This window comes from Leopardus geoffroyi, chromosome X, assembly GCF_018350155.1.
Source record: "Leopardus geoffroyi isolate Oge1 chromosome X, O.geoffroyi_Oge1_pat1.0, whole genome shotgun sequence".
Lineage (NCBI taxonomy): Eukaryota > Metazoa > Chordata > Mammalia > Carnivora > Felidae > Leopardus > Leopardus geoffroyi.
Genome location: NC_059343.1, coordinates 38,314,491 through 38,329,295, shown reverse-complemented (window position 1 = coordinate 38,329,295; position 14,805 = coordinate 38,314,491). Strand labels below are relative to the sequence as shown.

General features: G+C 44.3%; 1 long non-coding RNA gene across 1 annotated transcript in view; it reads left to right on the top strand.

The window, feature by feature from the left end:
- The window catches only part of LOC123595367, a 114,738-nt gene that overhangs the window by 14,586 nt on the left and 85,347 nt on the right, over nt 1–14,805 (top strand). Inside the window, exon 2 of the long non-coding RNA XR_006711149.1 lies at nt 5,707–5,791. This is a non-coding gene — a long non-coding RNA (uncharacterized LOC123595367). The remainder of the gene's footprint in view (nt 1–5,706; nt 5,792–14,805) is intronic.

Sequence of the window (14,805 nt, the reverse complement as noted above, 5' to 3'; positions counted from 1 at the left end):
AGCAACTTGGGATAACAGATAGAGATGAAGACAGCTGCATATGATCGGGAAACAGTATTTTTCTCCAGGTTCTTGCAGTTGTAAAATATCATAAGAACCTTTTTTTTTAAATGCTTATTTATTTACTTGAGAGAAAGAGAGGGAGGGTCAGAGAGAGAAGGAGAGAGAGAATCCCAAGCAGTCTTTGTCAGTGTGCAGCGGGTCGCGGTGCTCGATCCCACAAATTGTGAGATCATGACCTGACCCGAGATCAGGAGTCAGATGCTTTACCGACTGAGCCACCCAGGCACCCTGAATTTTGTTGTTGTTGTTGTTAAATGTTTATTTATTTATTTTGAGAGCACGAGAGAGTGCGAGTTCGAGCAGAGGATGGGCAGAGAGAGAGGCAGAGACTGAGAGAGAGAGAATCCCAAGCAGTCTCCATGCTGTCAGCTGGTTCTCAGGAACCTTGAGATCACGACCTGAGTGGAAGTCAAGAGTCGGATGCTTAACCAACTGAACCACCCATGTGCCCCAAGAACCTTTTTTTTTTAAAGCAAAAGATGGAAATTTCTTCAGTTTATTTTATGATGCTAACATTAATATGAAAATGAAGGTCATAATACAAAAAGAAGGAAGGAAAGAAGGTAGAGAGGGAGAGAAGATGGAGGGAGAAATAAAGCTAAGAACAGTATCACTTAATTGCAAATAGACTCCAGCAATATATCAGAAGAGAACCCAGTATGACTAAGAGGCCAGTGTGGCTGAAGATCAGTTAAACTATTAGCCTAATCCATTTAAGTTATAAATTAAAGTGATAAACACCCCATATGATTATAACATGCACTGAAAAGGCATTTGGTAAAATATAGCCACAAGTCCTTTGAATGACTAGTTCTTTTTTACTCACTAAGAAACTTTGTTCTCTGTTCATCCCATCATTTATCTAAACTCCACTCTCCCCAAACTCGTAACTACCTTTTCCTTTACTGAGAGATGATGCCCCATCATTGCTCTGTTGTTTCTTCTCACTAATTGCAGTGGGTCGACAAGCCTGACTGTTAGACCACAGGTTTGTCCCTGGTGGCTTGAAGCTGATTGAACTAAGATAGGGGAAGGAAAATTTTTCCTTCTAGCCTTCAAGGTCTTCCAGCTGGTTTTAGAATTGGGGGTACCTGCGTGGCTCAGTTGGTTAAGTGTGCGACTTTGGCTCCGGTCATGATGTCACTATTCGTGGGTTCGAGCCCCGTGTTGGGCTCTGCACTGACAGTGCGGAGCCTGCTTGGGATTCTCTCCCTCCCTCTCCCTTTGCCCCCCCCCCAAAATAAATAAATAAACTTAAAAAAAATTAAATTGACACGAGACTATTTAACAGGAGAAAAAAAATCCCAAAGTTTTAATCGAAATGAAATGGCCAAGACAGATTTTACACTTTTTATTTTTATTTTTTAAAATTATTTTATTTTATTTTATTTTATTTTATTTTATTTTATTTTATGAAATTTATTGTCAAATTAGTTTCCATACAAAGATTTTACACTTTTTAGACAAAGAGACAATAAATCTTGGTTGGGGGGCACTGACAGGACAAAAAAAAAACTTCGGGAGTGTGAAAAATCCCTAAAAGGAAAGGTCACTTAGAATGAAGTGGGGAGGCCAGCAGGGGGAACTCTCCACCCTCTACTACTCATGGTCAATTGCAGACCAGACAGAAAGAGGAAGACAGACTCCCTTGTATCCCAGCCATCCCCCCTAACAGCCCAGCCAATGACAGTGAGAACTGAGCCAATGAAAAGCCACTATACTTTCAACTCCCAGTTTACTCAGATGGGCCTTTTGTTTATTTTTATTACAGCCTTCAAAACCTAAACTTCCCCTTTTCCTCTATAAAAGAGCATTCTTTTTCTTTGTTCTTCGGACTTGCTTCTGGTTTTCCCTTGGCTTGCTCGTCCCGGATTGCAATTCTCTGCTCTTCTCAAATATACCCATGTTTGCTGGTAAAATGACTGACAGTTTTATTTTTAAGGTGAATAGGAGAGTTTCCAGTAGTAAGGAACTCTAAACAGAATTTTGGCTGGGATAGTAAATTAGTAAAAAGTAACAGGGGTCGTTTACACAGCCATCTTGGCTTTAAATTTACCATCTTTGATGGTAAGGATGTCTCTTTACCTCTTGAAACAGGGAGGGCACCTTTCATATGGGAGACATATTTCTCGCTTTCTAGAGACAAAGGGGAGCAGGGTCAGAGTGTTCTTTTTGCATTGGCTGCTTCTTAAGTAACTTTTATTCAAAATAGGGTCACCTGGGTGCCTCAGTCGGTTGACTATCTGACTTTGGCTCAGGTCATGATCTCAGAGTTCATGGGCTCAAGCCCCACATGGGGCTCTTTGCTGACGGCTCAGAACCTGGATCCTGCTTTGGATTCTGTGTCTCCCTCTCTCTCCGACCCTGCCCTTCTTGAGTTCTCTCTCTCTCAAAAATAAATAAACATTAAAATAATTTTTTAAAATAATACGTTGGGGTGCCTTGGGTGGCTCAGTCAGTTAGGCGCTTGACTTTTGATCTCAGCTCAGGTCATGATCTCACAGTTTGTGGGATTGAGCCCTATGTTGGGCTCTGTGCTGACAGTGGAGCCTGCTTGGGATTCTGTTTCTCCTCTCTGCCCCTCCCCTGCTTGTGTGAGTGCGTGCGCGCTCTCTCTCTCTCTCAAAAAATAAATAAACATAAAGAAAAGAATAAAATAAAATAACATGTTGGGGGCGCCTGGGTGGCTCAGTCGGTTAAGCATCTGACTCTTAGATTTCTGCTCAGGTCATGATTTCATGGTTCATGAGATGGAGCCCCGGGTCAAATTCCTGCTTGCAATTCTCTCTCTTCCTCTCTCTTTGCCCCTCCCCGACTTCTAAATAAATAAATAATAAAATAGTATGTAAAAAAATAAAAACCTGTCAATGTGGTGCATTTTGGGGTGGCCTGACTTTGGTCCTTAAAATGGCCAGTGGGTTGGTTGGTTTTCTTGGAAAAAAAATTGTTCACTCAAAAAACACCAGTGCAAGACTCTTCCTTGAAGGAGAGACTCCGAAGTCCATCCAATGTTGGCTGATTGTTTTGTAAGTTTCCTGCGGCCAAAATGTACCTCAAACTGCTTATTTGAAAGAAGCTCTTCCCCTGGTGTGCTCCCGACCATTGCTCAATTCACAGCCAGCTCAATTTTCCAGTTGAGAATAAGGAAGAAGTCAAATACATTATGTTGGCCTCTAGATACAGGCTTCTCTTAGAAAATGGCATTCTTCACCCAACTGGTCAGTGTTTGCTACACCCTGATGAGAACATTCAGTGGTCCGATGAGTTGGTCTTTGGAAGGACAGCTTCACTTGTGACATAGAGCACTTTGGAAAAACAGCCTGGCCTGATTTTTGACCACTGTTTCCATGGCCACATACCAGTTGTGCCCTGTGCCTGTCAGTGTTAAAAAGATCAAGTTCACGGCTTGCAGTCCATTTCGTTTTCTTTTCCTGTTCTGCCTTATTTCTCATCTTGGGTCCGGAAGTCTGGGAAACGTCAGGAAACTTCACTACTTTTCTTTTTCTTCAATAAGTCTAAAACACTCTGTCACTTTTCATCCACAAGTGACTTTTTCTCTTAAACTCCCATATGCTGTTATAAACTACTGAAGCAACCAACTGTGGAGAAAAATCGAGTCTAAAGTCATTGACTTAAGTCCTATCCTTTCAGGTATTAGTGGCTTGTCTTGTCCTGCAAGGACTTCTAACAAAAAAAAAATTTTTTTTAATGTTTATTTATTTTGGGGAGGGAGGGGCAGAGAGAGCGGAAGACACAGAATCTGAAGCAGGCTCCAGGCTCTGAGCTGCCAGCACAGAGCCCGATATGGGGCTTGAACTCAAGAACTGTGAGATCATGACCTGAGCCAGAGTCGGACCCTCAACCGACTGAGCCACCCAGGTCCCCTTGTCCTGCAAGGACTTTTGACTTTGCTTTCAACTTAATGTGTTACCTTGTGCATGTTTCTTTCCTTCTCAGTTTAAAAGTCCATGAAAGGTAAGTTGTTTCATTCTTTGTGCATGGCTAAGCTTTGTTGGACCCCAGTATTTTGCAGGATTTCTTATTTGGTTTCCTGAGGCCCCTGGGGCTCTGAGTCCAACTTTGTTTTTGCAAAGGTCTGCCCAGCTGCATGGCGACTCTTTAACACATGAGGGCTTTCTGTGTGGCTGCAGTTTCCATTTGAGACTCTCTGGGCCTCACATAAGGCCACTCTTTCAGGCACCTAGAGGTAACCTTGAACTATCAGCAGTTTTGTCTCAGGACAAGGGCCGAGTTCAGCTGTAGCTATATTGTGATAGTCCTTGGGGCTTAGAACCAGTGGAGGACCCCTAGGAAAGAAGAGGCCTGTGGGGTAGGGTAACAGTGAGGGTGTGGAAAACCTGGTTGCTTATGGGGATGAGGGTAGCTGGTAGGCCAGAGTGGTTCTAGAGGGGCCAGATGGTGTTGGAAGCAGAGGGATGCCTAGACTAGCAGGCTTCATGCTGTGTGAAACTTGGATGTACGAAATCTTAAAGGCAAGTGGCTGGTTAAAAAGATGGAAGGTGGGGCGCCTGGGTGGCTCAGTCGGTTGGGCGGCCGACTTCGGCTCAGGTCATGATCTCGCGGTCCGTGAGTTCGAGCCCCGCGTCGGGCTCTGTGCTGACAGCTCAGAGCCTGGAGCCTGTTTCAGATTCTGTGTCTCCCTCTCTCTGACCCTCCCCTGTTCATGCTCTGTCTCTCCCTGTCTCAAAAATAAAAAAAAAAAAAAAATGTTAAAAAAAAAAAAAAAAAAGATGGAAGGTAATCCACTCACTTCATAAGGGTAGCTAGCCCCAAAAGCCAGGACGTCTGGAGCAACAGAGCCTGTTGATGTGAGGAGACTAAATGACAGGTGGGCATTTCTAGGGTATTCGGGGAGGAGTCATGTCCCCCAGGTACTATCTATCCGATGAACATTCAGTGAAGATGCCAGAGGGATAGAAGCTGTAATTGGTGTGGAACTGTGTTGGGGGTAAGTAATTAGTCCCTAAAGTGGAATTGGCACAACATTCACCCTTGGGGGAAACAATGGCATGGGTATTCTTCAAACCCCATTAATGTGCCTTAGATACCTGGGAGTGATGGGGGAGGAGACCTAGGTACAGACTTTTGAAGAGCCTTGAGCTTATCCTCAAAATGTGGTTTTTGGACAAGGGGTACCTGGGTGGCCCAGTCGGTTAAGCGTGTGGCTTTGGCTCAAATCACCATCTCATGGTTCCTGAGTTTGAGCCCTGTGTCAGGCTCTCTGATACCAGTGGGGAGCCTGCTTCGGATCCTCTGCCTCCCTCCCTCTCTCTGCACCCCACCCCCCCCCAAATTAAGTAAAGTAAAAATATGGCTTGGACTTGAAATACAGTGGTTTAGTCCACAAGTTGTAAAGTTTTGCTAAGCAAGGTTTGGTGGTGGCTGGAGTCCATGCAGTACCTGTGTTAAGTGTGAAATACGCCATGTCTTTGAAGATGTCCAGTAGGGTAGTGTCCCAATAGCCACGAGAAAATTCATACAAGATCCAGAGATGTTCGGCGTTTGAACGAGGGTCAGAGCTTTATGTTCCCATCCTTTGTTCTAAGCCGGATCGAGGTGTCACAGAGTTTCACAAAGTTTCCTCGTTATGTCAAGTATCATCACCAGGGGTTTCTATTCCAGGTGTGTCAGAAGGAAAAGATGAATACGAGCCTCTTGGAGCTATTGCCGCTACCTGAAGCAAGATCCTATGGAGACTACTGCCCAGGTAAATTGTGTTAATTCCAGCTATAGCCTTGCATTTTTTTCCTGGCTTTGGGTGGGCACCCATTCATTATCCAAGCCAGATTGTTTTCTCCAGTTGTAGTAGTAGCTGAAAGCCCTTCCTGAAGTCTGGCAAGGCCATAGGTATCCCAGAAGTGTAGTTCAGTAAAGACCTGTAACCTTCAGATGGGAAGGATCCAGAACAAATGAAGGATGGGCAACACTCTGATCTTGATGTGGCAAAGGTTTCACCCTCCTTTAGCCATGCCCTGGAACCATCCCTGGTGTTCGTGTCAACAAACTCAGTCTTTCTGGATTCCAAAGGGGAGTCTCCTCTGGTTATGGGCTAGGAAACTAGGAAACTTGTGGAAACTAGGCCAGTCGTGCAGGTGTATAAAACATAGAGGCAACTCCCTTGTTTCTGTGTTTGAAGTATTTGTAGAGACAGATCATTTAAAACGTGAATATGAGGAGGAGGGTGCTGTAAGACACATAGATAGGTCTTGGTGGCACAGCTCAGAAAATAATGGCAGGATCTTGGGGTAATGCCAGTAGGTTAATATCTTGAAGAACCCTATTTCCAAAGGCTCAGTAAAGTCACTAAAGTAAATCAAAACTCTGTTTTACAGGGGTGGTCTTGTGAGATATCGCCCCATCCTTAGCAGGGGCCATCCATCAGTCCAGCATTTTCTGCTGGCCTGTTGGGCCAAGTCTTGGTAGTCCATCCTGTTGGACTGGAGACAGTTACTGGGCCCCATTGCTCAGAGGGATGAAATGAGCATGGGGGTGGGAGAGACCATGTAGGATCCTACTCGTCAGTGTCTAGTGCTGGGCCAGGGTGCTTCCTAGCCGCAGGAACAAAAGCTTTCTGAGCCTGGGGCACTGCACTGTAACAGCTCACCTGGGGGGTGTGCTCCCCTGGGTGCTAGTGTGAATGCAGCTGGCTGTGGGGGCCATCTCCTATTCAGTGGGGATAAGCAGGAAATGTGTGGAAAGGGAATTTAGCTGACCTGCAACCATTCTCAAATCTACTCTTTTATTTTATTATTTAAAAAAATTTTTTTTTTAACATTTATTTATTTTTGAGAGACAGAGAAAGACAGAGCATGAGCAGGGGAGGGGCAGAGAGAGAGGGAGACACAGAATCCTAAGCAGGTTCCAAGCTGTCAGCACAGAGCCCGATGTGGGGCTTGAACGCATAAACCGCGAGTTCATGACCTGAGCTGAAGTCGGACGCTTAACCGACTGAGCCACCCAGGCACCCCTTATTTTAGTATTTATTTATTTATTTATTTATTTATTTATCTATTTATTTATTTATTTTAAAGTCTTTACTTATTTATTTTGAGAGTAAGAACATGAATGGGGGAGGAACAGAGAGAGAATCTCAAGCAGGCTCCACGCTGTCAGCAGAGAGCTTGACTCAGGGCTCAGTGTCACAAACCATGAGATCATGGCCTGAGCTGAAGTCCAGAGTTGGATGCTTAACCAGCTGAGTCAGCCAGACACCCCTCAAATCTGCTTATTTAGAGGTTGGTCAGCCCATTGGGCTTGGTCACTGTTCCCTTTGCCTCTGTGCACCTCTTCCTGAGCTTAATAATTAGGCCAATGTCATTGCTCATGCATGTATGCGCATGGAGCACACATCTTGTGATGAAAACTCCTGTGGCTTCTCTATGGATTACCAGATTTCATGACAGAGCTGTAGGTCTGTCCCATGTTCTCCCTTCTTAGTAAGCTGGGACTTGTAGAATGTTGCTGTTCAGTTTCCCATGAATTTCAAATTCTGCATTTCCGTATTCAGTTATGACAGTACAGAACAGCAGGTCAAGTGGGTGGGCTCGATGAGAATGAGTCTGGGGTGGTAGCAATCAATGCAGGCCTTGCAACATCAGAGAAGTTATTATTACTGGAGGTTATAGGGCTGGTATTCTTTTTTAATGAAAAAAAATTATTTATTTATTTTGAGAGAGACAGAAAAAGTGTGAGCGGGGGAGGGGCAGAGAGAGAGGGAGAATCCCAAGCAGGCTGTGCACTGTCAGCCCAGAGTCGATGACACGAGGCTCAAACTCGAGAACCGCTGACATCGTGACCCGAACTGAAATCAAGAGTCGGACGCTTAACTGACTGAGCCACCCAGGCGCCCCAGGGCTGGTATTTCTGACCTGATGGCTTCTCTGCAGTCTAGTCTTTTCAGGGACGACAGAGTTTTCAAACTGTACTGTCTTCACGGGAGCGGTAGAATTGAAGAGGTTGGTTTGGTCTGATCCAATTGATCGATGAACGGGACCTGTAACAGGAGAGGAAAGTGTGGTTTCAAAAGCTGCAGCCTTCCTTCAACTCAGACTTGCTCCCCGACCAGGGGAAGCCTGTAGGCTTGGAGCCGTCCTGGAGGTGGGGGGTGAGCAGTTTGGGCCTCAAGCTCAGATCCTGAGCCTAGGAAATGACCTGGTCAGTATAATGAACTTGGACATGTACCAGACCTTGGGCTTCATGGGCCATTGGTTGGCTACCTTTTGAATTCTGCACTTGATTGACAGGACTCTAGTGTCTATCTCTAGAACAAATCTGTTCCTTTTCAAACAGGAGTCATCTAGTTTTATTCCTTATTTGGCTAGATCTCCCACGGGCCTGTTAGAATCCTGTTTAAAAAAAATTTTTTTTAAATGTTTTTATTTATTTTGGAGAGGAAGAGGGAAGAGAGAGAGACAGACAGACAGAGCAGGAGTAGGGGGAGGGCAGAGAGAGAGAGGGAGACATAGAATCCAAAGCAGACTCCAGGCTCTGAGCTGTTAGCACAGAGCTCAACGTGGTGCTTGAACCCATGAATCGTGAGATCATGACCTGAGCCAAAGTCACACGCTCAACCCACTGAGCCACCCAGGCGCCCTAGGTCTGTTAGACTTCTTGTTGGAATCTCCTCCTATCTGAAAGACCTCCTGACGAATTCATCAACCACCTATTTGGTCATTTGCTTGGTAAGGCCAGGGAGGGTAGCCTCCGCTTTACAGATTCCCAGTGCTTTTTTTTTTTTTTTTTTAAGTTTATTTATTTATTTTGAGAGAGAGAGAGAGAGGGTGGAAGCTCAGAGAGAGGCAGAGTGAGAATCCTATGCAGGCTCCACGCGGTCAGCACGGAGCCCAGAGCCTCATGTGGGGCTTGAACCCACAACCCTGGGATCATGACCTGAGCCTAAATCCAGAGTCGGATGCTTAACTGACTAAGCCACCCAGGTGTCCTTGATTATCTGTTTTTTTCTGGTGTATGCATTTTCATCCTTTTTTGACTGGTTCTCCTTGTTTCTGAGACCACAGGATGGGGACCTCGTCAGTGGAAGTGTGGAGGTTTCTCTTCAGTGTAGTGAAGTGTCTATGTGCATCCTGGAGAGTCCAGATTCTGGGGCTTCCCTAAGGAATTGGCCTGTAACCCCCAGCTGCCTCAGGCACAGAGTAAATGACCCCAGGATAGTCCTGCTTTGCTCCATAAGGTTTTGTTTTTGTTTTTGCTTTTACTGGGGCAGGAACATACAGTTAGATGACATCAGATCACCGGGACTTTGGCTTCTATTTCTAACTATCTGACTTGTTTGGCAAAACTTTTCTTCCTTACACCCTTAAGACGGCAGTGAGGATGTACAAACTAGCATCACCTCTGCTACTCACAGTGGTGATGATACTAAACAAAACCTGAGAGATTTTTCTGAAAAATCAAATGTAGCTCTGTAGAGTCCTAAGTTGCCATTTGGGGCCGGTATCAGAATCTGCCTTTCACATTGGCTTGGAATGATCACAAACAAGCTGTGGTGCTGGTTGGCTCAGTCTGTTGAAGGCCGACTCTTTAATTTGTCACAGGTCATGATCTCGTGGTTCTTGAGATCTCAGGGCTTGTTGAGCCCCTGTGTGGGGCTCTGTGCTGACAGCGTTGAGCTGCTTGGGATTCTCTCTCTCCGTCTTTCTCTGTCCCTCCCCTGCTCATGCTGTTTCTCTCAAAATAAATAAATAAACATTAAACAAAATCCAATCAAGCTATTTATCTGAAATATGTATTTGCATCTTTAATGGTGAATGGCTTTTCATGTAGAAAAGCTTCATGTTTTCCTTTGCTCCTACTCAAATTGGCAATATTGGCCATTCCAGTGTGCAACATTAGATTGAGGTAGGAAGTCTGAAACTCATTGTCACCAGCTATATTTCAGTATAACACTTAAAAAAATGCTGCAGTGATCCCTCCTGCCCTTTGGAAGTTCCTCTGTTCTGTTGCTGCATGGGGCTTGGTTTCTTTTTCCCATGGACCAGTTTGACAGCCTGAAATCTGTGGGCAGTTCAGAATAATGTAAATAAAGGTCCAGATGAAACACATGGGCCTTCAAAGAAAAGAATTTGAAAGGTACCAATTTTAAAACAAGTTTGTGATAGAAAAATATGTACCTCAGTGCATTAAATAATAAGACCGTACATTGAAGCCCAGGCAAGTTACAATTTAAAGACACCAGTGTGGGGGTACCTGGGTGGCTCAGTTGGTTAAGTGTCTGACTTCGGCTCAAGTCATGATCTCACGGTTTGTGGGTTCGAGCCCCACGTCGGGCTCTGTGCTGACAGCTCGGAGCCTGGAGCCTGCTTTGGATTCTGTGTCTCCCCCTCTTTCTGACCCTCCCCTGTTCACGCTCTGTCTCTCTCTCTGTCTCAAAAATAAACATTAAAAAGAAATAAAAAAAAATAAAGACACCAATGTGAAGGCTGCTTAGCTTGAATCCTGGCATTCAGTTGGACTGGTCTTTGGATAAGACAATATGCATGTCCTACTGCACAGCCAGTCAGTTCTAATTTTCTTGTTTTAATGCATTCCAGGGTTGAAAAATCTCGATTTCACAAATTGTTTCATTTAGCAAAGATTTTTTTTAATGTTTAATTTTGAGAGAGAGAGAGACCTAGAGTGTGAGCAGGGGAGGGGCAGAGAGAGGGAGACACAGAATCCAAAGCAGGCTCCAGCCTCCGAGCTGTCAGTACAGAGCCCGATGGTGGGGCTCGAACCCACAAACCTCAAGATCATGAAGATAGCCAAAGTTGGGCGCTTAAATGACTGGGCCACCCAGGCGCCACAAAACTGTTTCATTTTTTTAAATCTATTTTTAATTATTATTATTTTTTTTTTGAGAGAGAGTGGGAGCTTGAGTGGGGGAGGGGTAGGGAGAGAGGAAGGGAAAGAATCCCAAGCAGGTGCAAGTTCTCAGTGCAGAGCCTGACATGGGGCTTGAACCCAGGAACCGTGAGTTCATGACCTGAGCCGAAGTCGAATGCTTAACTGACAGAGCTACCCAGATGCCCCTCACAAATTATTTCAAAAGGAATTAGAGCTTTCCTAATTCACATTGCAACGTAAAAACACTTATTCTCCAGGGTTTTTTGAGTTAAATTCCAATTGTATTAAAGCATTCACACGAAGATCAATAGGCTATTTTACAACTCAACAATAGAGAAGTAACCCAATTAAGAAATGGGCAAAGTATTTGAATAGTCTTTTCTCCCAAGAATATATACAATGGCTAATTAGCACATTAGCCATTTGAGAAAAGGAAATCAAAACCACTGTGAAATATCACTTAACTCCCACTAGAATGGCTGAAAAATAAAAGACCGTAACAAGTATTAACAAGGATGTAGAGAACTGGACCCTCATAACTGTTGCTAAGAATGTAAAATTGTGTCACTGCCATGGAAAACAGTTTGTCAGTTCCTTAAGATGTTCAGTATAGAATTATCACATGACCCACCAGTTCCACTCTAGGTGTATATCCAAGAAAAGGTAAAGTATATGTCTACACAAAAACCTGTGCATAAATGCTCATAGCAGTAGTTTTCATAACAGCCAAAAAGTGGACATCAACTGTTGAATGGACAAACACAACTTGGCATAACTGTACGGTGGAATATTATTCGCTAGTTAAAAGGACAAAACTTGAAAACATGCTAAGTGAAAGAAGCCAGTCACAAAAGGCCACACATTGTGTGTTTCCACTGGTAGAGACAAATCCACGAAGACAAAGTAGATTAGCAGTTGCCAGGGGCTGGGGGAAAAGAAAGTGAGGGTAACTGTAACGGGTATGGGATTTCTTTTGGGGATGATGAAATGTTTGGAAGTTAGTGATGGTTATACAACCTTGTGACTATACTACTAAAACACTGAATTGTATACTGAGGTTAATTATTTAATTTGTGAATTAAATCTCAAAGCCATTATTATTTTTTTATTAAAAAAAATTTTTTTTTTAACGTTTATTTTTTTTGGGGGACAGAGAGAGACAGAGCATGAACGGGGGAGGGGCAGAGAGAGAGGGAAACACAGAATCGGAAGCAAGCTCCAGGCTCTGAGCCATCAGCCCAGAGCCCGACGCGGGGCTCGAACTCACGAACCGCGAGATCGTGACCTGAGCTGAAGTCAGATGCTTAACCGACTGAGCCACCCAGGCTCCCCCATTATTATTTTTTTTAATGTTTAGTTTTGTGAGAGGGAGAGAAAGAGAGCACGTGCAAGTGGGGGAGGGGCAGAGAGTGAGGGAGACAGAAGATCTGAAGCAGGCTCTGTGCTGACAGCAGACAGGCCGACGTGGGGCTTGAACTCATGGACCACGAGATCACAACCTGAGCCGAAGTCGGACTCTTAACCGACCGAGCCACCCAGGCGCCCCTTAAAGCCATTATTTAAAAAAAAAAAAAATCAATAGGCCATCTTTGGCTAGGTCAAATTCTTTGATACACTTTTTGAAAAAAAAAATTGTTTTTTAAAATTTTTTTAGGGCTTATTCATTTTTCAGAGACAGAGACAGAGCATGAGTCGGGGAGAGACACAGAGAGAGGGAGACACAGGATTGGAAGCAGGATCTGGGTTCTGAGCTGTCAGCACAGAACCTGATGTGGGGCTTGAGTTCATGGACCGCAGGATCATGACTGGACGCTTAACCGACTGAGCCACCCGGGCGCCCCTGTGTAGTTAATATTAAATGGGCCACCTGAGCCCGCCTAGGAAAAGGCCACTAAATGAGCCCTAGAGGATGGTATTAACCTTTGTCAGGGGGAGACTCTCCTGCTGAGTATTCCTGCTTCCTCTACCACAGCTCTATCCGTGTTCCCTTTGTGAACCAGCAGCTTCCTTGCAAGGAGCCACGTGTTACCTTCAGGTGTTCTGAGATTATGCTTTGAACTAGGGCTTTCCGGGTCTGTTTTTGTGACTTCTTTGAGATCGCCAGAGGGCAAACCCCTCTTCCTGTTTTCTTTGCTGCCTTTGATATTAATTATGCTGGTAGAGAGGAGTAGACCACCAACACCGAACCGTTGTTTTCACTTCTGCGAGATCATAGAATACTGTGTCCGTGCTGTGATTGGAATGCCATGTCTGAATCACTGGTGAGTCTGACACTAGGTAATCCAGTGTTCTCCTAATGAAGAATGATGAACCTATTAGCTTGGTTGCACAAATAGAACATTTTATGCCCTGTTCTTTACCTCATCTTTGTTCCTATTGATACAACATCATAAAGGACACGACTGATAGGATGAACATCCTGCTGGAACACTAATTGTTTTTTTTTCTTTAAAAAGTTTTTTTGTTAATGTTTATTTATATTTGAGAGAACGAGGGGAAGAGCAGAGAGAGAGAGAGAGAGAGAGAGAGAGGACAGAGTATCTGAAGCAGACTTTGCACTGAGAGCAGCAAGCCCGATGCAAGGCTTGAACTCACAACCCATGACATCATGACCTGAGCTGAAGTCTGACGCTCAATGTAGCGAGCCACCCAGGCACCCCTAGTTGTTATTTTTCTTAATGCTCATCCTTTTGAGTTATGGGCAACAAAATTTACTACTATGTTCTTTTTTTAAACATTTATTATTGAGAGACAGAAAGACTGAGCATGAGTGGAGGAGGGGCACAGAGAGAGAGAGAGGCACAGAATCTGAAGCAGGCTCCATGCTCCGAGCTGTCAGCACAGAGCCCAATGCCAGGCCCAAACCCACAAACCACGAGATCATGACCTGAGCTGAAATCGGATGCTTCACTGACTGAGCCACCCAGGTGCTCATAGTTGTTATTTTTCTTACTGCTTATCCTTTTGAGTTATGGACAATAAAAATTACTACTACATTTTAGCACTCTCCAATGCCAAGTAAAATTTGGTGTGAGTGCAAGAATTCATAAGAAGGGCACGGCAAAAGCTTTGCAACCTGTTTTTTTTTTTTTTTAGATTCGAATAGTTCTGGGTCCCAGGGTAGTAATTGTTACTCATAATAGGATGGTAGCCTAATATGCCTATTGGTGTTCTGAATGTATCAGACACAACAGTAGTAATGCTTTACAAATAACTAGTCCTAAAAACAAGGCTTCCCATATACCCAAGTGAAAAATATCTAGCCTATAGGTCGTTCTAAAGTCTTGGAAGAATTAAAATACAAATTGAGGGTTGGGAGGAGGGCTCTCTAGCTCCCATAGGGAGAAACCTGCTCCCAGACTGAGGCTTCATGTCCTTTGTATCTCCTATTTCTGACTTGAATTTGTTCCTGAAAACATGTGGGTCGAAAAATTTAAAGGATCAATTTTTTTTTTTATGTTTTATCTTATTTATGTTGAGAGAGAGTCAGAGCAACTCGTGTGAGTGGGAGAGGGGCAGAGAGATAGAGGGAGAGCGAGAATCCCAAGCAGACTCTGCACTGACGTGGGGCTCGATCCTAGGAACTGAACCATGAGATCATGACCTGAGCTGAAATCAAGAGTAGGACTCTTAACCAGCTGAGCCACCCAGGCGCCCCATGATTCATTGCTTTAACTTTTAAGACATTTTTTAAATGTTTATTTATTTTGAGGGAGAGAGAGAGCAAGCGAGCATGAGCAGGGTAGGTGCAGAGGAAGAGGGAGAGAAAGAATCCCAAGCAGACTCTGTGGTGCCAGTGCAGAGCCTGATGCAGGGCTTGAACTCACCCACTCTCTTACCATGTGAGAACATGACCTGAATTGAAACCAAGAGTTGGAC